General features: G+C 39.1%; 1 protein-coding gene across 1 annotated transcript in view; it reads right to left on the bottom strand.

The window, feature by feature from the left end:
• The window catches only part of ZBTB20 (zinc finger and BTB domain containing 20), a 458636-nt gene that overhangs the window by 393433 nt on the left and 40108 nt on the right, over positions 1–25095 (bottom strand). The window contains exon 2 of the mRNA XM_049824981.1: positions 2482–2541. The gene's annotated coding sequence lies outside the window, so the exon portion shown is untranslated. The remainder of the gene's footprint in view (positions 1–2481; positions 2542–25095) is intronic.

Raw genomic sequence — 25095 nt, 5'->3', positions numbered from 1 at the left:
GTTCTCCGTCTCAAGAAAAAGCTATCATCCAAACTTGCCACTCTATCCATAGGCTTCTACTACCACATTCTGATTTAAGGACACAAATGCAGTAAAACTAAAACCAAAGAGAGAGAAACCAGTTGAAATGAAGAGTTTGCATCACCCAGTCCTTCACAGATATGGAAGGTATGATGTAGGCATCTGGAAAGCCAGAAGATACTTTCTCTGGTAAATCTCATTTCATAAGTCTCCCCACTTTCAATTTGCATTCCTGTGCTTTGTGCATACTTCCAAATAAATTCATAGCTCTTCTGCACTGTTGCCTATAGTTACACCCAGTATTTCCAGGTAAGCCTGCAACCGTGTTCCTCCACGGAGGTAAACAAGAAAGGAAGGAAAATAGTATGAAGGAAAGTAGGAAAACAATTCTGCACTTACTTATCTGTAGTTGGTAGTTATATCTTAGGAACAGTTGCTTTAAAATACAAGTTGTTGTTGAGGTTTGATTTAAAAATCTTTGTCAGTTTTGACATTCAGGTGAAAGTATTGCTGCTGGCTCCAGAACAATTTGCATATCTTATCTCTAAATAAAATGTCTGAGGTGTGCACCAATCTGATTAAATTATAAACAAGAATCCACACAAGCACACATGCCTTCCTGTTTGACTTCTGTCCTGTTCACTCCTCTATAATAAATTATATGATCATCTCATTGTAGCTGGAGGTTTAGCTGTGCATGTAAAAAGGAAAATGATAGCAGCCTATTCTTTTCCATACTTTACAGCTGAGAACTTGACAAAATTGTGGATTTTTGCATCAAGCAGAAAAGCTTATTTTGTTACCATCTACCTCCTCATTAATTGCCACAAAATTGGTGGAAAATCCCATGCATTTCTGTATTTTTAAAAGTAATTTCCCACACTGAAAAGAAATAAATAAATGAAACTACACCTCTTTTACTACAAAGACTAATATACATGCTTAACTTTATGTCCTACAATTAATCTCATCTACTTCAACAGGATTACTCATAATGCTGTACGTGAAATACACATGTAAATCCTTGCAGAATCATGGCCTGAATTGCCAACAACATTATATGGCATGATTAACTGCCCAGGCCTGGAATGCCTCTTCAGAAAGATGAGAAAAAAAAACACTTTTAGGCATAGTAAGTAACAAAATCTACTCCAGGGAGTGGATATGGGAGAAACAGTACTGAGGGAGTCGCCTTCCTGTGGGAAATTCACCTGCCACCAAATCCTTCCAGTAATTCACCTTCTTCCTCTACCAATTATCACGTTCACTTACCACTCCTTTCTCACTCATCGAATACCATTCTCCCTCGCCACACATCCTGCTGCTGCTGCTATGTGACAAAGCAGACAGGAGATGCATCTCACTCCTTACTCTTCCGTGCAGTGAAGTAGGATGAGGGCACAGCCTGGCCCTTATATACTACTAGCATACTAATAAACAGCTCACGTGCTAATTAACAGAGCTGGGTGCACAACTAAACGATTTCACCAACTTTGCTTCTTCACCGGTTGCTGAACATGCTAGTGCCTCACTGAAAATTATTTGCCCAGTAAACTCTACGGACAATCCTTAACCTATTACTGGAGTTTGTTACAAGAAGCTACTGATCAAAACGTATACAAATTGGATACCTAAATTGCCCAGCTCTGTCTCTTGATGAGGAGCTTACCATCTGGTTTCTCCTGCAAATACTCACGAATGCTATCTCAGAAGTTACTCTCTGTACATTATCTAGCTTTCGACTAAAATCCACAGCTTCGACAAATGCTTCCACTTGTAAGTTAACTCAGTCAGAAATACTAACTAAAATGCGAGGAAAACAAAGTCAATCCCTTAGAAGTTCAAATGACTATTTGTCACAAACATTTCACCTCTACTAATGAACTGCAAAAAACGAATGATAGAAAATGCAAAAGTGTATTATGTTTAGCAGTTAACATTTTAATAAGGAGGAGATTAGCAATTTTTAATACCTCCAGTGCTTTGTTATATACAGTAGCACAATAACTGAATATTTTAATTGCTAATTATTTAGACCTCATTCAGTTCTCACTCAGGCAAAACTCCCATTGAGGGACTCTTGCCTGAGAAAAGAGCTACAGGATTTGTTTTACTGTAATTTGAAAAAACTTTATATATCATAAAAACTATCAAGTTATAGTGAGACAAAAACCATTAAATCCTTAGCAATATTAAACCCTACTGAAAGTCCCACTGACTCTTAACGCCAATGTTTTCATATTAAGTAAAATAGATAATTGCAGTTTACCAGTTGCAACTTACCTGTATAATTTATGCCCAGATATGCTGGTGCTCTTAAAGAGGTCTAATAATGTTTTGAGTCTTCTTACCGTATCCCTGCTTTTCTCCTGTGGGAAATCTTTGTTCAAATGTGATAAGAAAATAGCATTTCCAAAACAATTACAATATCAACACCCAAAAAGTAGCATTTGGTTTTACCTTTTGACTTCGGACTCCAAAAGGGTTAAGAGCAGCTCTCAACACTTCTTTCTTATGCTGCTGTAAAGAAAATAAATGCTTATGGTTAGGGATTTGCACACACAACACCTTGAGTTTTCATAACAGTCAAATAGCTAGGCATTCAGTGGGGGAAGTGGGTGGAATGCTGTATACATATAAACATATAGCTATCTGAAGGAAGACAAAACAGTCCTACACATTCACATTTAGTACACAGATGACAAACAAATAAGCTAAATGTACTAGTATCTGAAATGTCATGTTATACACATCCTTCAGAAAGAAGAGTTACACGACTGAACACCAAATTAATAGGGAGTGATTTCTAAGACTCCATGCTTAAAAAAAAAAAACAACCAAAAAAAAACCAACTCATTTTTTTCCATTAAGTGTAGTTTCCTTCGTGCTAGAGATAAAAACAAATGAGTGTCACAACCAAAGTTTTGCCACTTATGTTCACCATTCAAATGCATTTGTGGAAGAAGTTACAGATAAGTACTCTAACAGGTCAAGAGTTTGAAGAGGTTCTTTTATTTTTTTTTGAATGAAAAATTGTGTATGAAGTCTTCACACCTTTCAACTATAAATGGCTTTAATGCGTAAAATGTTCAGAAAACCTCTCTATAGGCTGCTTTTTGAAAAAAAGATCTGAAGGCAGACTTAGTACCATATACCACTCATTACCAAAAATGTTCAGAACTGGCTGCCAAACAGGAGTAAGTATTTTGAAGTCTGAAAAGAAGACTTGGGCACTCTTCTTCCCCCAGTTCAGAATATGGTTTAGGGACCCGATTGGCATAATTTCCAATTCCCGTTACAAGAGGTTCACTTAGATTACAGCGCCCAAATCCCCTCCAGCCAGGCTTCTTGCTTCCTCACAGGAGCAGAGTGATCCCTCCATTCCCCTCAAGTGCTGACTTTCTACCTAAGAACCTCTGTCCAAAGCTAATACCAGCTCAAGTATGGCAGGACTGGGCTAGCTAAGCCTACTGGTATTTTTTAATCCTTTGCTGGTGAGGGGTTTTCAAAGCTAGCCACAAAGACATTTTCATCACTGAGATGACAGGTAAGAACAGATTACTTAACAGAAAAGCACTGCTCTTTGGAGCACCCTTACTTATTTTGAAAGAAAGGACACAGCGTGTTGCTTTCTCAAATAAAGAACATGTAACACCAGCAGGCTTTCAGGCTCGGAGTTTCCGAGCGTGACTTCCCACCCGTTCCTGGCTACTACAGGGACGCTTCTGTTGCTTTCGCAGAGACACGCTGGCAACTTCTTTTCAGATCTGCAGCCTTCCTCTTGTTTTCTGGGTGCTTTCTACCTCTGATCATCACAATCGAACGATGCCCCAGCTTCAGCATTTGCGGAAATTTCCCTGTGGCAATCCCCCAGCCTGCGTGGGTCAGTCCTGAGCATACGCAGCATAGTCTGTTCGATGGCAGCTTCCACTGTTTTCAGGGAAGAAGGTTTATTTTGCTTGAACTAAGGCTGCGTAGCATGTGCTTTAGCTTTCATAAGGTCTGCAGTTGCCTGAATAGACACGCTGGACAGCAGCTGTTAGCACTTTCCAACATTATACAACCGGGCTCCGGAATAGTCTGTCAGTTCTGCACAGACAACGAATAAAGCAAAACAGAAGGCCTAAAATATGGGGTAATGAGGATAGGATTTTGACCTTTAAATGCTGTTAGATGTATTGCACAAGGATATGTTTGATTTAAGCGATACTACTAGGTATGAAACCGTGCTGTTTGCCTGATGTCTAACTCGTCTAACGCTGAACCGCTCCGTACTGGCTGGCACTCCACGTGCTGCCCTGAGAGGTGGCTCTGCTGAGCGAGCCCAGCAAGGGAGGGTGGCACGGGGCACCTAGAAGAGATCAAAAGCAGCACAAAAGCATTGGAAAAACTGATCGCAAGGTGAAAGACGGTGTTTTCCATTTTAAACCCACTTATCAGTCAGACCTGCGGCAGTGCTTAGACATTATCTCCTCAAGCTCTGCAAAGGAGTAAACCCAATTCAAAAGTCTCAGCTTCTCTTCTCTGGCCTACTGGCGTTTGAAATTTTGCACAACTGCCCATGATGTACACAGCTGTCCTTTTGTCACTTGTGATTCTTGCCAGAAAGTGCTATACAAACTATTACGGTTACTCTTTATTTTCACAATTATTAATCGCTCCTTTCTCAACATTTGAATGCCCGAGTTTAATTAGTGGCAGCGTTTCTGCCACATAGTTTTTAAAGCTAATTTTATATATGATTTAAATTAATCACGTGTTATACTTGAGATGGTGTGCTGGTTTTGGCTGGGGTAGAGTTAATTCTCTTCACAGTAGCTGGTATGGGGCTGTGTTTTGGATTTGTGCTGGAAACAGTGTTGATAACACAGGGATGTTTTTGTTACTGCTGAGCAGTGCTTACCCAGGGTCAAGTCCTTTTCTGCTTCTCTCACCACCCCACCAGTGAGGAGGCTGGGGGGGGGGAGCACAAGATATTGGGAGGGGACACAGCTGGGACAACAGACCCCAACTGACCAAAGGAATATTCCAGACCATAGGACATCATGGTCAGCATGTAAAGCTGGGGGAAGAAGAAGGAATGGGGGGGACGTTCGCAGTTGTCCCAAGTCACTGTGACACGTGCTGGAGCCCTGCTGTCCTGGAGATGGCTGAACACCTGCCTGCCCATGGGAAGCGGTGAACGAATTCCTTGTTTTGCTTTGCTTGCATGTGCGGCTTTTGCTTTACCTGTTAAACTGTCTTTATCTCAACCCACCAGTTTTCTCACTTCTACCCTTCTGATTCTCTCTCCCATCCCACTGGGGGGAGTGAGCGAGCGGCTGCGTGGGGCTCAGTTGCCGGCTGGGGTTAAACCACAACAAATGGTCATTTGTTGGTCCAAGACAGCTACTAGAGCGTACCATATACAAAATTACAGGCCATTCATTTTGTTTTCAATCCCGACCTCCATGTTTACACTTAATGGTTTCACTTGGATCAACAGCTTATTGGTGATTCAAATTATACCATAGCAAGTAGTACCCTCTAAATCTGATGCATCCATATGACATCAGTGAAGTAAAAAACTATGCACGCAACTCAGGAAACCGCTTTTGGTCCACTTGAAAATAAACCCCATGTACTAAGCAAAGGTGAATACTTTACAGCATAGGCTCACAACAGGCCTACTGAGCTCGAAGTCACAAAATATATCACAATCCTCAAAGAGGCCTGAGGTAGATCATGGTAATTTCCTAGAAAAATGTGCTTTCAAGGATGGAGTAAATTAGGTACACCTATTAACTCTGCTTTTTAAAATATCTAACCTGAATGAGATCCACCACAAAAATAAGAAATATAGAAATGGATAACTTAAACAGCCCTAAATTAAAAATGCCTCTTCTGCTGTGCCAGTTGCTTGTACAGTAACAGCATACTGTACTGCTGTTGAAATGCAAACAAGAACAAACTATACATACTTGGTCATTTCCTTATGTTAATGCCTTATAAGCTGCATGGCCTTCTGACATTTGCTACTAATGAAAAAAATGCTATTCAGTGAACTATCATCAGATTAAGTGAAACCAAGATAAACACATTCCGTTCAAGAACATGTAAAGAATGTGTCAACTTTTATTTACATTTTTCTCAAGGTTACGGAGCTTTCGCTGCAGGGGGAGAAAATATTATAGGATGATTACTGTGAAGATCTTCTCTTTTTAAGACTCTATATTTAGAGAACAAAATTCAAAGAGTAAGATAAATTACATTAGCATCACTGCAGTTCAATTCCTTCCAAACACAGTCATGATACATACAAACTAAACTCTGGGAGCAAGTGGATGAAAGGAATCACTGTTGATTAATGCTAAGAATACAGGAGCCAAAAGGATTTCAGACAATGATTCACTGTGAGACTACCAGTAAATCTCTTGGTCTCTTTTGAGATTCAGTCAACCTGGCACAAACATTGGGTAAAGTATGTCCTTCACAAAATGGACAATGCACCACAGCAATGCTCTTTAAAAAAAAAAAAAAAAAAAAAAAAAAACCCGACTTGTGTGTGAATTTAATGCTTATGGAAAAGTCTGACCTGGCAGGCTTTGAGCTTGAAATCCTCTCATTTCCAGGACGGTAGTTCTAGCAGCAGAACAGATTGACTCACACAGGCTCACCACTACCCCTCAGCCTTGAACTGAGGAACCATGTTGAGTGGTCAGGTTTTGTGGCTGGTTCAACCTCTTTCACTGGACTTACAACCACTGACCAGTTACTATTGAGTGTAGTAACATTTTTTGTGATTTGGACTTTGGTCCACTGAGAACTAGAGTTGAGATCTCTTTAACTTGTTTCAAGAGTCAAGCTTGTCTGTCTGGGGGAAAAAAAAGGACTAAATCAAATGACTAGCATTAAACTCCATGACAAAGACAGATTGTGGAGAATTTCTGAAGACAACTGCCCAAAGCAGACCACTGAGCTGGCCTGCAAATATAAGATAATGAACTGGACATGAATTGGCTTTTTTGCAGGAAAGGAGGCTTTGTACATGTATGGAAAAATTTTAAAGAAACTAGTGTTACAGTACCATTCTTAACACATGAAGAAGTCTTTCAGAAAACAATTTAAGTTCCCTGTGCGCTTCTAAATGCTATTTGAAAAGTACTGCCTGCCCGTATTTATCTCCCTGGAAGACTTGGATTTACTGCCTAGACCCAGGACAAAATTATCTTTGAAGGCAACAGTCATGTGATGGAGAAAGAGGAACATCTGTAACACTATCTACCAGGTTAACCTCCTCTTAACTTTATGTACCATAACTTTACTTAAACAGAAATCATCGCCTGGAACATGAGAAGCAAAGGGCATTTTTAATATTAGAGGTAGTAGCAACAAGCCTGTGTATTTCTTCAGAAGGAAATACCAATGCAGACAGTGAATTAAAACATGCCATGGTAACAGATGAAGACTTCAACTGTCAACAAAATCAGGCTATTAATTCTCACATAAACAGTCTTTTTAAATCTTTGATTTTTAATATACAGTCCAAAGATCACTCTCACATTTCAGCAGCTTTTGTCTTTTAATGCCAATCATTTCAACTGACTTTTCTCACTACCCTGTGCTTCCTCTCCCCTTTGGAAAAGGTGAGTGAAAATATTAAATGATATCTTACTCTGCCAAGACCAAAGGAACAGTTCAAACGTTCAGAAAAATTAGGCAATGACTTTGCTTAAGGCAGGGAGGGAATGTGATTAGCAGTGGGGTGGATCACTGCCTGGCAGGGGAGAGAAAAAAACAAACCCGAACACAAATCTCTTCTCATTCTCTGTTTCAATCTATGCTTAGGTCTAGACTATGTAAACAGCAACTAAAAATTACTGGATGGAAAACACAGAATTATTTTGCTGCTCATCACGTTCTTTTCTCAAGCAACAGACACCGAGATTCAAGGGGAACCTGGGGAGCTATTGGCCTGTTCGTCACCACCGAAAGCAAAGATGCCCTGATTGATCCACTTGGACTAAACTATCACTTGCCGCAGGATGCAATCTCACAATGGACAGCTCTGAATGTGTCTGGGAGAGCAGCTCACGCTGCTGTTGGCCTCTCTCTACCTCCTCAAATGACAAAGAAGATTTCAGACTTTACCACCCTCAGCTTACAACCTTTCGCCAGGCTGTAACTCAACTCATACGACACGAAAACAGATATATGATGTGTCTGTTACCTGATTTTTGCCTTCAAATTTCTGTTCTATTTCTGAAACAGAACAAGGCTGAAACTCTGCTTTGACTGAGATGAACCAAACGTCACCTCGTAACAAAGACAGACTCCTCCATCCCTGGACCCTGGCATCACAAAGTAGGAATCAAAGGTGCTGCTTTTGTCCGAAAAATCATTATCACCTTTAAAATTTAATTCCCTCAAAGCACTAGAGCATAGTCTGGGAGAATGCAGAAGGGAAGTGAGAGATGACAGTTCTCCATTCTCTCCAGAGACTATGCGTCCCTACAGTTTTTGCTTCCTGTGCAATGCTTAACTCCTTGGTGCCTTTTCTCTCATGATCTCTTCCTTGGCAGAAACTTCTTCAAATTTAAAAATCAGAGCATGAGCCAAGTAAATAAAAATAAATAAATAAAGCTCAATGGCTATAAAAAGTACACAGACTAACCTGCTTAATTATTAACAGGTAAACACAACAAATTCTGAATTATTTACTTAATCTTTTTCAGCTACAAACCTCAGACTTTTAGAGCATGAAATACATGCTTTATTTTAGGACACAAAACAGGTATTTTATAAAGCTGTAGGCTTTTTTTTTTTTTTTTTTTTTTTGAGGTGGGGTTGTTTTGAAGAATACACATTTCTTATTAACCCCAAAATACCTTACTCTCACTGAACCCTGGTGGAATTTTAAATAGAGAAACTAAAGTTTTAGTACACAGATCCTGTATTCACGTGTTCGCTAGTGAATGAGCCGGCTGTTTCTGACTTGCAACTGAGAGAAAACGAGATTCCTGTGAGGCATATGCACCCTCTCCTGTTCCTGTACATCTGCTAGGAAGACGCTAGATTCAAAGGGGGAACCTGGTGAAGGTGCCAGACACAAATTCTACAATGGATAAAATAGTCCCAGGTAGAATCCCATTTTCTTCCTTGAATAAAGCTATCCTGCTGAAGGAAACTTTGTCTGTGCTGCACCTAAAAAAAGGTCACCACCACCAATCCCTGATGATCCGACGGGATGCTGTTCTAGGCCTGACCTCCAGCTGAGCCCATCTCTATATTCTCCCTCCTTCTGACACATCGCTCTGCCTAACCCCATGCTGATGTGACAGTGATATGCTGAAAAACGAGGGAAATTCCACGTTTCGTGCTGGATAAAACAGCAACACTTCTATACCTGCTGAAGTCAGCACATACCCTTTGAAGTCTCCAGCATTCAGTAGTGTAAAACAATGCCATCTACTCCTCAGTAACCTCAGGCCATCGTACAGTCATTACCGTCCAAAAAACATTACATCATCATCATCATCATCATCATCATCACAGAAGAAGTGTGGTTGTGAATCTCGGGCAATTTTTCTTCATCACAGAAGAAGTGTGGTTGTGAATCTCAGGCAATTTTTCTTAACTAGCTTTTCTTTGGAAATGATTCTATAATACTGCTTTTAAAGCCCTGGATTAATAAAGACATATGCATATATGCTGAAGCTGCTCGTGAGGGACATGCCACTAAAATTCTAAACTTTCGCATGCAAGCAGAAGTGTTCACAAGAGCGTTATGATAATATTTAACAAGGTATTCACATACTGCTATTCCCTCATCATTGCTACAAACACATACAAATATGAAATCTGATAACGTATTTATTAATCTACTCTTAATTGCTATAATAGTCAACATAATCTGGGGGGTTTTCCTGGTTTTAGATCTTAACAATTTTGTCAATATTTATGTACTATACTTTTTTTGCCTACCAAAGCCTTCCAAAGGTGCAATTCAGGAGATGAGACTGTTAATCACAGAGCTGACTTAGCCTCTAATTTAGGTGGCCTACTTATGTTAGCAACATTTTATTAGCACATTATGCTGTATATTTAATATTTAGTACACTGTATGAAAATGGTTTACTGTGTACTGCTCACATAATTGACTTACAAATTCTGTTTGACACATAGAGAACAATGTATAAGTAATACACGTATGTATTTCTAAGTATACCTAACACTACAGAAAATAAGGATAAACAGAAGACATGTAGAGAAAACAATAAAATGTATCTGATGATGGACTTAAAGGCTAGCTGATAAATACTTTGGTAGATCAAAGACGCAGTATTAGGGATATATGCAGAATGCCCATCCCTCCTTTAACTTGTGATTTCACACCTTCCTCTGGAAGCCCCAGCAGACATCCAGCTAAAGGAAAAAGATGACTTTCTTAATTGCTGAAGTCGCACAGTGGAGACAACAGTAACAAAGCATACAGCAAATCCTCCCAGATCCTTTTGTATCTTACCAGACGTAAAAGACAAAGCAGGATCTTTCTTTGAGCCTAGGAGTGCTTTCAGGACATTTTTCATGAGGCAGGTAAGTTAGCTACGTGCTCATGAATTATGCAGCCTTTCCAGTGTGTACTTACACAATGCTAGCTGGAAGCCCCAGGGAAGGATGCCCAGTGCAAATGAGCAGCAGGTGGTACCAAAGGAGAATCGCTCAGCCGAATCAGATCCAAGTTTTCCTGGAAGAGCTGGAGAGCAGATCTGAGCGGGGATCCCAGTTATCTAGATATAGCTATAGCCATTTGGGTTGTACTGATGCTCAGAAATTAGCACTGGAAAGGAGATTTTGACTTTAGCCCTTAGTTATGAGGAAAAGCATACTTTTTTCATGCTCCTCCTATTTACAAAGTGAATCAAAGCTACACCAGCAGGCACTTGTAAGGGCCAGATAAGGGAAAATTCTTCAGCCTCACCTGAATTAGGCCTATGGGAAAACCCATAAGCAGTCCTGGTGCAGTTTGTACTACCTTGGAAGGGGCAGAAGAAGGGATTTAGCCTATTTGCTTCAGCCAGATCATTCTTAACTTTCAAATTATTTCAGCCACTTTAGATACCGGTGGCTTTTTTTAACACATACCCTTGAAACAAGTAGGTATAGTAATTATTTTTTTTTATTTTTTTTTTTTTTGGGGGTGGGGTGGGGGTGGGGAACGGACGACGGACAACAAAGGCTTATTATACATTAACCCTAAATCTAGCTCTTGATCTCTAACAAGTGAATCATGCACATTTATCAGAAATACGTTTTTCTGAGATCATCTGACAGGTGACTATATCAGTGTGAAGGAGGCGTGATAGCCTCCCAGGACAAGTTATCTCCAGTTGCCTCTGAAGCTCACGATACCCCAGTCAAGAAGGAACAGTCCAACAGAAGGCAAGAAACTGTGTTTGTAATCAGTATGGTTTAGCTTTTTATATTTCTTCTGCTGTGTAATTTGTCAATATATCTATAAATCCTTTTACAATGAGGTAGCTAAAACAGATACTAAGACTTTAGTAAACACCAAACTTCTTTTCTGCAAAAATATATGCTCACAGCAAAAACATTTTTTTCTGCTGGTGAACTATTTTCAGTATCATTACAAAGGACCCTTACTGTTTATTACAATCCCTGACAAAATATCACTTCCAAAGCTTTTCTCAGTATCTTCGGTTGTTTGTCAAGTGACATTCAAAAACATTTTAATTTTGAAAAAACAAAAACAAAACAAAATTGAGCCTATTTCACATTCTTTTTATTCTTGTACTTTACTGAATTTTTCAAAATTATTCCAATAAGTGTACAACACTTACATGGCATACCCGAAAATGCCTCACAATAGAGAAATTCAGTTCACATTTCCTCTAGGAAAAACCCCACAAAACAAAACAATCTACAAAACCTCTTAGAATATGTATCTTTTCCCAGTTATATTCAGTGGGGAATATTAAAAATTCAGTATTTGCCACTCTGCAATGACTTCTCAACACAAAACAGTTCCTTCATGCTGCAACAGGTTCCTCTAGTCTAAACATTAGGGGAACTAGAAGAAAAGTACACACCTGAAACAGTACTAAATATGACACCCACAATATAGCTCTGATCCTGACATCACTGCTTCCCTTATTTTTTCCTATCATTTCCATCATTCATTACAGATACAGTATTTTCTTTTTATAATAATTAGGATGTAAAAATCAGTATATAGAAGCCAAGTAACAAGAACGGGTCTAATTAAAAATTAATAATATTACAAAAATAACTATTATATTAATCAATATGAAGACTGAGATATTCAGATCAGTAGGACATTTTTAGTTCTAAGATTCATTCTGCTTTAAGGACATGAGGACAGTTGATTTAGTAAAAACCTTGGCTGAGATACATCGATATATAGTATTTGGATTAAAACCACGTTGGGAGCTATATTGTAAGCTAGCAGATATCTCCATTACAAGAATGCCTCATATTTTATAGAACAAACATAAAGTTTGTACAGATTAAGATCTGAAGGAAACAATCCAAAAGGGACTCTACATTTTTAGCTAAAAATTCACCAGCAAAAGTGAAGGGATAGCTGTGGATCAAACTGACCTTTGCTGTAATCTTACCAAAATCACTGAGATTCAAGGATGAATTTAACTCGATACTTATTACACAGTAGAGTTTTTAAATTAAGAATGCTTAAGGACAAGTATTTTACATAGTAAAATCTGTTTCTTGAGGTGATACCCCTCAAAACATGTGATCCACTTTATATTATTTTAATATGACCTACATATATAACTTTTCTCTATATTTTCCTCAAATTTGCACAAAATTACCTCCACTTTTCTTCCACTGAGTACAGGTCAATGGATTATTCAGGTTTTTGCCCTTTTATGTTAATTGAGACTAAACAAAGTTTCTGAAATATATCATATAACACAAACCTATGTTTTCAGGTAATAAATTATTTATATTGCAGTAGAGTTTAGAGATCGCAGTGAAAGCAATGTATTAGGCACTGCAGTGACACAGACTGTGAGCCAGTCGTCACTAAAAAAAAGCTTTTCAGATGCACCAGCCAAGGAGTGAAAGAGCAGGCACTACTTTTTCAGATGAGTTGGGACACACAGATTGGAGTTACTCAGGAAATCTGTGATAAGAGTACAGTGCTGAACTTCTACCTCAGGTTACACTCTACTGCTTTAACAACAAAGCCTTCCTTCCTCTCTACTAATTAATATAAAGCCCACTCCAAAAATCCCAGCATTACATCTGCCCCATTAACTTAGCAATTCCAAACATCATGCTCCTTTGCGTTTGCGTAACTCCAGCATCAAGAATCTCAAAGCACTGTGAAGCAAAACCAAATAGAACTAGATTATCCTCACTTTGCAAGTACTAAAATAAAAACGTGGAGGCATTAAGGGTAAAGTCATCTCACCCACCTTTGGCCATCTAAAAGACACTGTTGCTTAAGCTATACTCCTTTAACTACCGGAACAAGGTGAGCATCTTGAGAGGGTGATTCCTTCTCTTCTCAGATACGTGGCTAAGTCAATCATCACCAGAGAAGGCTCTCTCTGTCTTCTGCCTATTCCTTCCATCTAGCCTAGATGCCTAGACTAAATGCCTCATGTTTAGATGAAGGAACTATACGTCCCTATCCTATCTCTCTTCAGGGTTCCCTTGATATCTTTTCCAAGGGGCAAACCGGTGAGTGGCCAAGGACTAGTCAGCACACTCATGCAGAAAGTTAGGTGCCCACTGCTAGACCCATTAGTGTACTGACAAATGAGACAAACAGAACTCGTTGCTTCTCAAGCGTCCGGGTAGTCTAACAGTTGTCCACCATTTCGTGAGCTACTGGCAGGCCAAACAAATGGCCATAAATTGCTAGGTCTAGCTGAGGTTTGTGCTGCTCTTAGCCCAGAGTGGAAGCCCAGCAGTAATATTCAAGGTGCTGTCACAATATAAATAATGGTTATAAATAAAACTCATTTCAAAAAGAGATTTTTTCTAAGAAAGGTGATAAAAGTCTGCTATCAGACTTTGATCATAAGTCCTACTATTCAGAAAAGGAAATATCTCTGAATCCCAGCAAAAATTAATCTGTTTGTGGCCAAAATAACTTCTGAAAAACAGAAATGCTTCTATCGTTTTCTCTGTCAACCCAGATATCAGATTTGGGGATCCAAAAATGCTTGACTTTTCTATGCAGATTTGCACACATCAGAAAAATCTGGCACTATACTACATGATAGGATCTTGAAGCTCTGAAGGAACTGTGAAGTGGTATTTCAAATAGCTTTTCCAGAGTGAAAACTGGGTAAGACAAAATTAAAGTGATGCCTCTTCCAACGTTAAAACAGACAACGGGAATGAAAGATACATTGTCTTGTCTCTCCCACAAAAGAATGACTTAGACTAACAGCTTCCATTCTATGCATAGAAAGTTAAGTAACATATTTCAGTGTTTTTGCCAAATAAAACCTGGGAAGGAGTTCTCTAAAGAAATCACAGGATACCAATGGAGTCGCATGAAAAAAATACCAGCACTTTCATTCAATCATTTTCCAAGCCCTAAAGGGAATGAGCAAGCTGCAGTACCTCAAGAATCAGATTTTGCAAATTCAAGCTTCTCCTCTTTCTTCAGTTACTGGCAAAAAGCACCCTTTAGGTACATATAAAAGCACTAAAGTCTTGCTTTAAAACAAAGCACTGCTGTGTAACGAATGAGCCTGAATCATACACGCTTATCGCGAGCCCAGCAGTTAGCACTGAGCCAACAGCTAGAAACACAGCTACCACACTCAAGCTTCTCAGTTCTAGCAAGTCGCTCCGTTTAAAATGAAAGTAATAGGCTAACAGTTCCCCAACCAGTATTTGTATCGCTATTATAAATGGTTATCTGTTATCAGCAGAGAAGAATCGATACTTAATGCAGTAGCTAAAGTCCAGCTCTCACGGTTTCATGGCTGAGGGGAGAGGAGGGAGAGGGATGCTAAGGAGAGGGATGCTAAGGAGCAGAGGACTCGGACCACAGATCCTTCCCACCAGAAAACACAGCAGCAGCGAGCCGCCAACCGGCTCATTTATCAAAGAGCAGAAGGATCTTTCAGGGCAACAGGAGTGGAATGGCCTTTCCTAGGAAGACATTTGCATTGCAGATCTTACCACCTTCTTCCATACACGCACAATTTATTTATTTGACCTGCCCGTTCCAAAAAGAGCTATGCTCAACAGACAAGACCTATGAATAAACCACAGTGGCCTCGACTCTTTCTCCAGGTAAGAGGATGAGAAAACAAAGGGAAAAGCTCTCAGTTAACTCAGTGATCAGTATATCCATATGCTAACAATGCTAACACTAATAATTCCCACTGCAGGTACTAACCTGTCAATAACACTTTTGGACAATTTTTTAAGGGCTTGAAAGGAATCCTAATACTTTGCCGGAGTAGTATCTTCATATCCATCTACTACCGTTAACTTTCCAAACCAGAGCAACCGACATTATGCATAGGAATTAGGCTGACTCGTTAATGTTTATTTTTATGGGGAGGAAGAAGAATATCTTAACTCTGAACCTTCCACTTTTGTTAATGATTAAAAAGTTATTTAAATATTAACTTTATTAAATTAATAATTTATATGACACTCCTGAAATTTACTTACAACACATACTAGCCAAATCTGTTTGTTGTTTTGGGGGCAGGTGGATGAAGAATCCAGACAAAACAAAACAGTTTCTAATAGAAGGATATAGACCTCATTCTATTTATCTGAGAATAACATCTATTATTTAGTGTGGAGCAAATATGTTCAGAGGCTAAATGGTCTCTTTCAAATGACAGAGGGATTTTTTTTCCTCTTTTTGTTTAGTACAACATGCCCCTGATATACCCAAATAGCTCTATTTAAAAGGCAATCTTTATTAGGTAATTTTTAAAATGGGAATTACGATATGTACTAGCAAAAATTGCTTGGCTGTTTACTTACTGATTCTTTACAAAGGCCAATTATTTTACCAACGGACAAGATGAAATCTGTTACAAAAAAATGGGAGTTATATGTTAAATCCCGTTTATAGCAGAGAGCTATTTTGTTTCTAGGTCTGGTCACCTAAAAAAAAAAAGGGACAATAAATTGAAGACTGTATCATACTTCAACAATAATAACTGGTGCCCCGAACGCTTTCCATCACAAATCTCACTGGCACGATTCCTACCTCACAAGTGAGGAAAAACCTATCAGAAAAATGAGTTGGGATGAGATAAAGAACAGAGGAAAATAAAAGGTTTCCTAACTTCCAGTCTTGTGCTTAGATGATTATGTTACTGTTTCTGACCCAGAGACATTACATCTTCCCATTTCTTAAAGAAAAAAACGCCTCTCTTGCTCATCCACCTGGGCATCCATATTTGTGTAATCCACTATCATGACTAAAATAATCTACCAAATCGGTATCAAATTGGTATCAAGGCCATTCAAATCTGAAAGTGAGTGTAAAATATCAGTCTGCACAATATTGAGTTTATCTGTGTAAGCCCCTTAAAATACTGAGTATTTCTGTTCAGCATAGTCCCTCCAACGCATACACTTAGATAACCCTCCCTGTGATACCACCGGCAGCGCTTTCCAGTTACGTAGAGCCCCGCCAGTTAAAAAAAGGCAAGAGTTAACAGCAGGATGCTGTTGAGAAAAAAGCTTAACTTACGAACATGTTCAGATTCCCATTGCCCAAAAATCTGAGTAATGTTCCAGATATGTTATGTTAATCTGTTACACAAGATTGTCTGTAATGTGAGTATTTTTTTAAGAAGTACCGAGGGTGGTGTTGGGGGTTGGATGAAGGCAGGTGGCCAAAGTTATTACTGAATTGAAGAGGATTATTTTAATTATTATTGGACTATTAACCCTCTGCATGGTCCTATTTAGCCAGTTTCATTGTGTTTACGAGTAATATGATTTATAACCATTGTACTTCAAATTACTGTTGATCACCAAGCATTTGGGAATAAAAATAGATATGATTAGATGTGCAAAGCTCATTTGAATGCAGTTTTATGCATAGACTGGGTTTCTATCCACTAAAAAATAGCCCTTAATAATAAGATATCAAGGAAAACGCAGTGAGAAATGATATTTTATGTATAATATGTGATCTGTGTATTCTAGATACACCTCATAATGAACGTGACCAAATACTGAACACGAACTGAAGAACAAACCTTTTGTGTTGATGCAAAATTTGAGTGGCAGGAAAAAAACATAACAGAAGATAAGGGTTTTCATTCACAATGCAATGTAAATTAAAAAACCATGGATACAAAAGAGTAGAAACAAGAAAGGTAATATAACAAACTTACATTTCACCCTCCATCATTATAAGGATCAAAACAGGGGCATACATCTTCATTCCAGTCAGATGGCCACTATAATAATATATTATAGCAGCTCATACAAGAAATAAAAATACCAAGGACTCAGTTATGTTTTAAATTGAAACAAAGCGAACCATAACAAAAAAGAAACAAAACAAACCATAAAGTCTATGGGGTTTGGTTCTTTTTTTTTCCAAATGAGGGGCAAAATATACAGAGAAGTAAGGTATATCTGTATTTACGAGATCACTTTGCCTTTAACTTCACTGAGAACAGCATGAAGCTCAGAGACTTCCCTTACCAAGCCTATTTTCACTCTAAATAGGTCTTGACGGTGCTGTAGCTGCAGAGCCAAAAAAAATGAGGCCAAATTTTATGTGGTCATGCTAGCGTGGTAGAAAAGCTTTTGTGAGGATTTGATGTTGTAACTGCATTTGTACATCTGGCCCCTCACAGACCTTCAAAGACTTAGACATCTATAGATACGTACATGGATTATTAAATGGCCTGTTAGTAAAAGAGGTGGATTCAGGACACTGCCACATTTGAATTTGCTATCTGCAACTGGACTCCTACATTTCATTTGGATACTTAAAGCATTAATGTTATTGTATCCTGTAGACCTATACTAACAAGTTTGATGTAACAGATGGGAGCTTTTTCAAAAAAATGTAAACAGCTGATCTGAGAGCCAGCACTTTCTATAGACAGACCTTACAGTGAAATATAGCATTCTACTGTTTATGCCAAACACATCATGGCACTGTAAGTAGACCACTTTATACAGTGAAGAAATACAGTAAACATAAAAGGAACACACCTCAAGAATTTCTCTTCCCACTTTCACTAATTTTAAATAGAATGTTCTCTCTCAAATTCTCTGCTTCTGACCTATCAAAAAAAAAAAAAAAAAAAAAAAAATCAAGGAAAATATTGCCCTCTGCAAACAAGAGCAGATAATTTGAACCAAATCTCACTGAGTCTTCTTGCAGGGCTTCTCATTGTGCATTCTCAACATCACCACGTTTCTGACTTTTGCTAATTTAAATATTATCCTCATTTTAATATTATCTATCACACTAGACCTTACTGATTGTCTGTAATGCGAGTAGTTTCCCAAACACATACTTATAAACCTGCTCCTTAATAAAAATAAATAAACTACTTCATAAATAAGAGAAGCACAAGAAAGCAGTGGGGGTTTTTTTGGAAGTGGGGTTTTAACTATTCTTCTTGGATTACCCTCTTTGGTCTTGAGTTGCATGCTTGTTCTTGCACATGTATTTTACGGGCATGTTAATAATCTAAATGTTTACAAATACAGGACCATCTAGCTTCTGCATTTTTCACATTGTATATTTGCTTTAGCACGACTGAAATTAATAACAATAGCCGCATCTGACTGCAGTTGCTTCTTGTATGATTTCTGTGATGCAGTAATAAAAGACACTGAAAGTTCAGTGCTCTGGAACGATAACTCTAATTATTGTAATGTTTACTACAGGAAATTACCTATTGGACAACCCTGCCCAGAATCCTTAGCAGGAAATGGGACAGATTTCTGTTTATGGAGAGAAACAGCCAGCCTAGTGCATTGTTAACAGCAGTGCTTGAAAACTGTCCTCCATTACATAGGATGAGAGATGGAAAACTGCAGCTCCTACATGAATGCAATATGCAACAGATTCCCAGAACTGTATCTGAACATGGGTTGGCTTTTTATTCCCTTGGAAAATAAGAAAATCAAACTGTTGAAGGCAACGCTCCCAAGTAGTTGATAGTATTATCTTAATAACTTGGTTAAAGAAGTAAACAACAAGAAAAAAAGATCCCTGTTGACAACAGGCAGTGAAAGCAGAGCAGAGCCGCAGGATAGGAACTGCCTAAAAGTAGCACTGAATCTCTGTGGTCAGAGTCCAACTTGCATACCGTCTTACTCAGATGCTCTTCTCCTTCTGAGAGTCCATGACATGCTTTTATAATATGGCTAGGATGCATCAGAGAGAAAATATCCACATTTATTAGGCTTATGACAGTGCAAACACCATTAGAAGTGGTTCTGGTATGACAACCCTTATTTTGCACTTCTCCAATTCTAACTTCCTTCATCAGTTCTCACTCTCATCCACTTAGCACTTCCATTTATTGTCTCAGGGCCAGATTTTCAGTACTTTCTGTTCATCTCCAGCTCTCTCTGCAGCTTTGTATGACAACCAAACTGACTCCCCTGCTGTCATTTGGGATACTTTTAACATTAACTGGGCAAAGTCCATGTTCTGTTACTTCAAATATTTCTCGAGTATCTATTCACTCTGTGCTTTAGAGATCTCCAGGCTTTAGTTTACATTCTTCCAGATTTGATTTTTGCCCCAAGTTCAGTATTTTTGTAATATAACCTTTATATAAAACAAATGTTCCAGTACTTGGAGAAGATTAAAGGAATGAAGGAGGTACTCGGCTGTCTGTTAATTTTACATGTGTTTAATGTTATCTTGGAGAAATGTACCCATTTTCATTTTCAATCTAATCTACAAGCTATGTTGGATGATTGTGCAAAGAGCCAGCGTGCTAGCTGTTTAAAGAAACAAAATGGAGCCAGGAACAAGCACGGGATGTTCAGTGGCACAATCCACTGGATAATGGATAAAGTTTGCTTACTCTCTGATACTCGCTACCTTTGACTTTATTTAGCATATCCACAGGATTATAATCGAGAGGCAATCAGGCTGGTGGTTTTTGTTTGGCTTCTTATGCACAGAAAGCAGCTAGACATTTCTGATCCGGGTTCAGCTACCAAACCCTTCTTCTAGTTCTGGGAGTAGAGATAAAAGCGGGCTGTTTCAATTAGGCTGGCTATAGAGATGGTCTGGAGCTGTGAATTAATTCATTTGAAGACCAAGAGGGACAGCTCCTGCATAATAAAGGCCATGGAATTTCAGTCTGTAATTACAGTTAAGTTCAGCTCCAAATCCAATAGAAATCAAAGGTGACTGTATCAGGCCCATCTCTAATCAAAACTGGCTCTTTCCCTCACCACTAAGTGCAAAATATTCCATGTTTCTTCCTATTTCAAAACGCCACTTGGGTCGAAAATGAACCTGTGTGAAAGATCTTTATTCCTGCATGGACAGGAACAAATTTTCCACTGCAGCATGAAAAGACTAGAACAATGAAAGTATTGGGAAGGGAAGTGGCAGGGGGGGAGTAAAGCTCTGCCTTTTTGGCAGTATTCGCAGAACATTATAAGGGTAGGTGGAGTCCTGCTGGGTCTAACCAACTGCTCAGATCCCCCGTAACATTTTACTGGCCCCCAGCTTTACACCGTACATCTTAGAACGCGGTGAAAAAGCTCAGATATACATATATTTTAAAAGACACAAAACTCTTGAGCACACATCCAAAGCAGATCAATTGCCTTTACAATATTCTCAGAACAAAATGTTCCACCAGCAGATCTGATAAGAAGAGCCAAAAAATGGAAAACACTTGCTACCAATTTATTGCAGTCACCCATAAACTATTACTAGAACATTATGTATTGGGGTTCAAGCCAGAAAGCTATTAAAGCGGACTGCACTAGAGTCTTTCCACTATGCTACTGAAGCATTAATAAGTCCTTAGAGAATTGTGTTTATGTTGAAAGAATCATCTTATAATCAAATTTTCACACACAAAAATGCAGCTCTTTTTAGAATTACTGTGCGCCTTTGCTCTCTCCCCCACATTGGCTAGTGTCTCCACAAATACCATCATTTTCTGTGTTTCTGTCTGGCCCAAACCCTGATGTACATACTTTGTGTTCCAAGCTGGACAAATTTCAAGATAAATGGTGCTAATTGACAGTGTTAATGGGCGCAGGATGTACCACATCCTTTCCCCTGTTGTCTCTGCCTAAGTGTCTCACTCCTTACAGTCATTCTTTGTGCAAGAAGAGAAAGAGTTAAAAGATAATGCTAAAAGGGCATCACTACTTTTTTTTTTTTTTTTTTTTTTTTACTTAGACATGTAAATAATAAACATCCAGTGGTTATTCTATGGGACTGTGTTTCCAGTCCCTGTTACAGGAAAACCTCTAATACATCAAAAACCTCCTTTCCCATTTAGGAGACAACAAAGATAGATACCCAGCAAGACGATGAACCCAATGATTCACTGTTTTTACCTAAAGAATTGTTGCTTTCCTTTGAAAAGGTGTATGCTTTCTTTTCAGTTACTTTCCTCTGATAGCACACAGGTGCAAACCATATGACAGAGCAGGCCAACTGGAATGTTGGCAGCTCCTATATCCCTGGAAGCTCCTTAAAACAGTAAGTCTTGAGTTGAGATGAACTAGGCCATCACTCCAGAAAGACTTCAGATTCTACTTGAATTAAGTAGGAAAAAGACCTAAAATTCCAAGAAGGGAAGTCCCTTGTATGAATTTATTCATATTATCCTAAGCAACTAGTTAAAGAGCTGAAAATTGTGATACTTATCATCACCGCCACCGCCACCACCAGATAACCACTTCACCTATATCCCCACTCAGAGTCCTAGAGAGTGCAAGCCAGGGGAACAGTACTGTTATGACAAGTTTACGATGACATAACACCTTTCCTGATTTGCCTCTTCCAATCCCTGGAATATCCTTTTGGAATATCCCAGAGATGACTGGGAAGGCACTCCTGGCTGCCAACTGACCGGTAGGCTGTTCTCACTGGGCAGGAAAAGTTAAACTTCCTTGCAAACAGGGAGAATCCTCAGCAATAAAATACCATTGCAGTAGCTGTAACTACCAATTTTGCCATTTTATGAACTTGTTGGACAAACGTCATTAAATTTGATCAGACAGTACTGATACACTTGACTTCAAATAGTCTGATTTGAAGAAATGTTAAGAACTTGCAGTGCTCCCTGAATGGAAACTGCAGAAACTTAGTATCTTTCCTTGACTTAGGCCTTTAGTATACACAGAGAAAAAACAAGGATAGCAGGACAAATGTATCCCTTAAGTAACTTCACTGGATCCCACTATGTTTTTTATCTGTTGATTAATGACTGTGGGATGTATTGGTTGCTCAGGCAGCACATTTATGTGTGGAGCTTTTCTACTTGCTTGTGTAATTAGTCACATTCCAATCAAACTTACAACAAAAATAATAAGAAATCATTTCTACCTGCGCTAGTGCACAGGACACCAGAGAGTGATTTTGCACTAGATAAACAGACCACATCTACGGCTAAATCTCTCTCTACGGTTTGCCTCCTCACAGCAGGATTCAGGCTCTGCTGTCATCATGAGACTCAATGAAATCTTCAACTTGAGAAGTCCTTTTTGATTCTTCAAAGAATACAGAGACACGTACCGGCACAACAACGTGTTAGCGAGCGTTTATACTAAGGAGTATAATGCTGAAAAACTCTCACTACGCCAGGAAGAGGAATGAAAATACGTAAGCACAAAAATCAACACCCTAGAAAAGATTGGAAGCGCTCAGGTCTCCGGAGGAGATTTCATCTAGAACCTCTGCAGCAACTGAGTTACTGCACCTTCCGCTCCAGCTCCATTAGTCCACACACTTGCAAAAAAATTGTCCGCTGCTTCACTGAAAGGTTTACATTAAGACAGAAGTCTGGTGCCCAGGAGAAATGTCCTAGATGTTTTCTATGCTTAAAAGGCAAGATGTGCCTAATACGACTTTTCTGTAAAGGGCGACTGAAGTATGGTATTAATAAAAAATAAACGATGTTAACTTATGTTAAATCTTTCTCTCTTCTCCAAAAATACACAACTGAAAAAAACCTACCCCGTCAGTACTAATGCACAAGCAGGTCCTCTCCATCTGCCAAATATGTAGGTCATTTCAGTGAGTGACAGAGACAAAGAGGCCTGATTTTAATTCATGAAATATTCCTGCTAATAGCAAAGTTATTGAGACATCTGTTAAAAGCCTGACCTGTTATAATGGGGGGGATATCTAAAAAGACTGAAATTTCTATTTAAATTAATGCTACACTATTTTATTGGGCATGTACTGCTATTAACAAAAACATTATATAAATTAAAAGCAGGCCCACAATAATCCTCCAGATAAAATCTGGTGCTGTCTTCTAATGCTACCGTATGAGCTTTTATTTGCATGTGCACTATGTGTATATATTACAGTATAGCAGATATGTAAAAAAAATAATAAAATCTCAGAGTCATAGCAGCCCAGTTTAAAGTTTGGCAGGGAACAGTTGGCAGACATAAGAAAAAAAAAAAAAAAAAAGAAAGAAAAAAAAAAGAAGTAAATATGTTTCATGGCCTCTATATAATTGAACATTCTTCAAATTCCTGTAATGGAAATGTCAATACCATGGAAATCCTTGAAACATGGACACAGACAGATAAATGTGGCTGAAGCCAAACACCTCCACCTAGAACGAATAACAGGCCTTCAGACAAAAAAAAAAAAATCTACATAATAATAAACTACCCGCTCAATAATACTAACAAAATTAAGTTTTTGCTTTTGGGTAGCGGTGAGGTGAGCAGAGGGAGGCGGAAGATCGGTGACAAAAGCCGTCAGGAGGACTGCACTGCAGAGGCAAGGCGCAGACGGGATCCCCCCTCGTCGGCACTCAGAGAAAGGGAGCTCAGCACCACGCAGGACCCACTGATGGCACCCGCGGGGCTGGGCCCTGGGTCGTAAGGAAGATAACGGCTGTTCTGTTATTGACTTCGACAGAACAGGACCAATGACTAGCTTTCTTCTCTTTGTGTTAGGCAATGTGCTGGAAGATGCATCGCACAGGTGGCGAGTACCTCATCCTCGGAGGCTGGACGCCACTTCAGGAGCTCTTTGCTGAATGTTCTGCTTCCCGCTGGCTCGCTCCCAAAAACCGGTGTTAGAAAGGGGAGGACAGGTTGTCCCAGGCCACAGAGATATGAGCTAGAATGAGGGGCACAGGTGCCAGGTCTTCGTTACAATTCCTAAGAAAAACACTCAGCACAGCGTCTCAATTCCAAACCAAAGTGAACAGGCACCAGGCTTTCTTCTTCTCCCCCATGTCCTGGTTCCCTCACAAGATGCTCCGTGCCCACACAGGTGGATGGCGTAAGGCTCTCTGCAGTACTGCCCCTGCCGCGGATGTCTTGTGGGCTGAGGAGATGCTGAAGTGTAGAGCAGAAAGCACATAAAGAACCGGGTATAACTGAGTAACAGCTCCTCAAAAAGCTGCCAAAAGCCTTTGAATCACATTACAGGATAAAACACAGCTCTGAAAGTTTACCCGTAGACCACTTACATGTATTTTATATTTAATTCAAGGTTTCCTTTTTCTGAATCTAAAAAATGCCGGGTAGCAGATCAATATATTTTCATTAAAATGCCACTTTTTTTTTTTTTTGAGGGAGAAAACTCAGAGACATATCTTTTTTTTAAAAAGTGTGGGTCAGCCAAGATAAACTCAATACCTATGACAAAAAAATAGTAGCATATGCAGAAAATATAAGCTCTAATACATGCTCCTCTACCATTACAAGATATCATGCATCCCCCCCAACATCCACTTAAGTCATGCCATACAGCCACTTGATGCACCACCCATGTGAAATCTAGTCCTTTTTTATAAAATTAGCTAGGCAGAGATCTGGGGTTTACTGTTTCTCCTGAGATGCCCTATGAATGTTCAGAGTTTTAGAAGCTTGTCT

This window comes from Accipiter gentilis, chromosome 21 (genome assembly GCF_929443795.1).
Source record: "Accipiter gentilis chromosome 21, bAccGen1.1, whole genome shotgun sequence".
Classification (NCBI taxonomy): domain Eukaryota; kingdom Metazoa; phylum Chordata; class Aves; order Accipitriformes; family Accipitridae; genus Astur; species Astur gentilis.
This window is presented reverse-complemented; position numbering and strand designations above follow the sequence as displayed.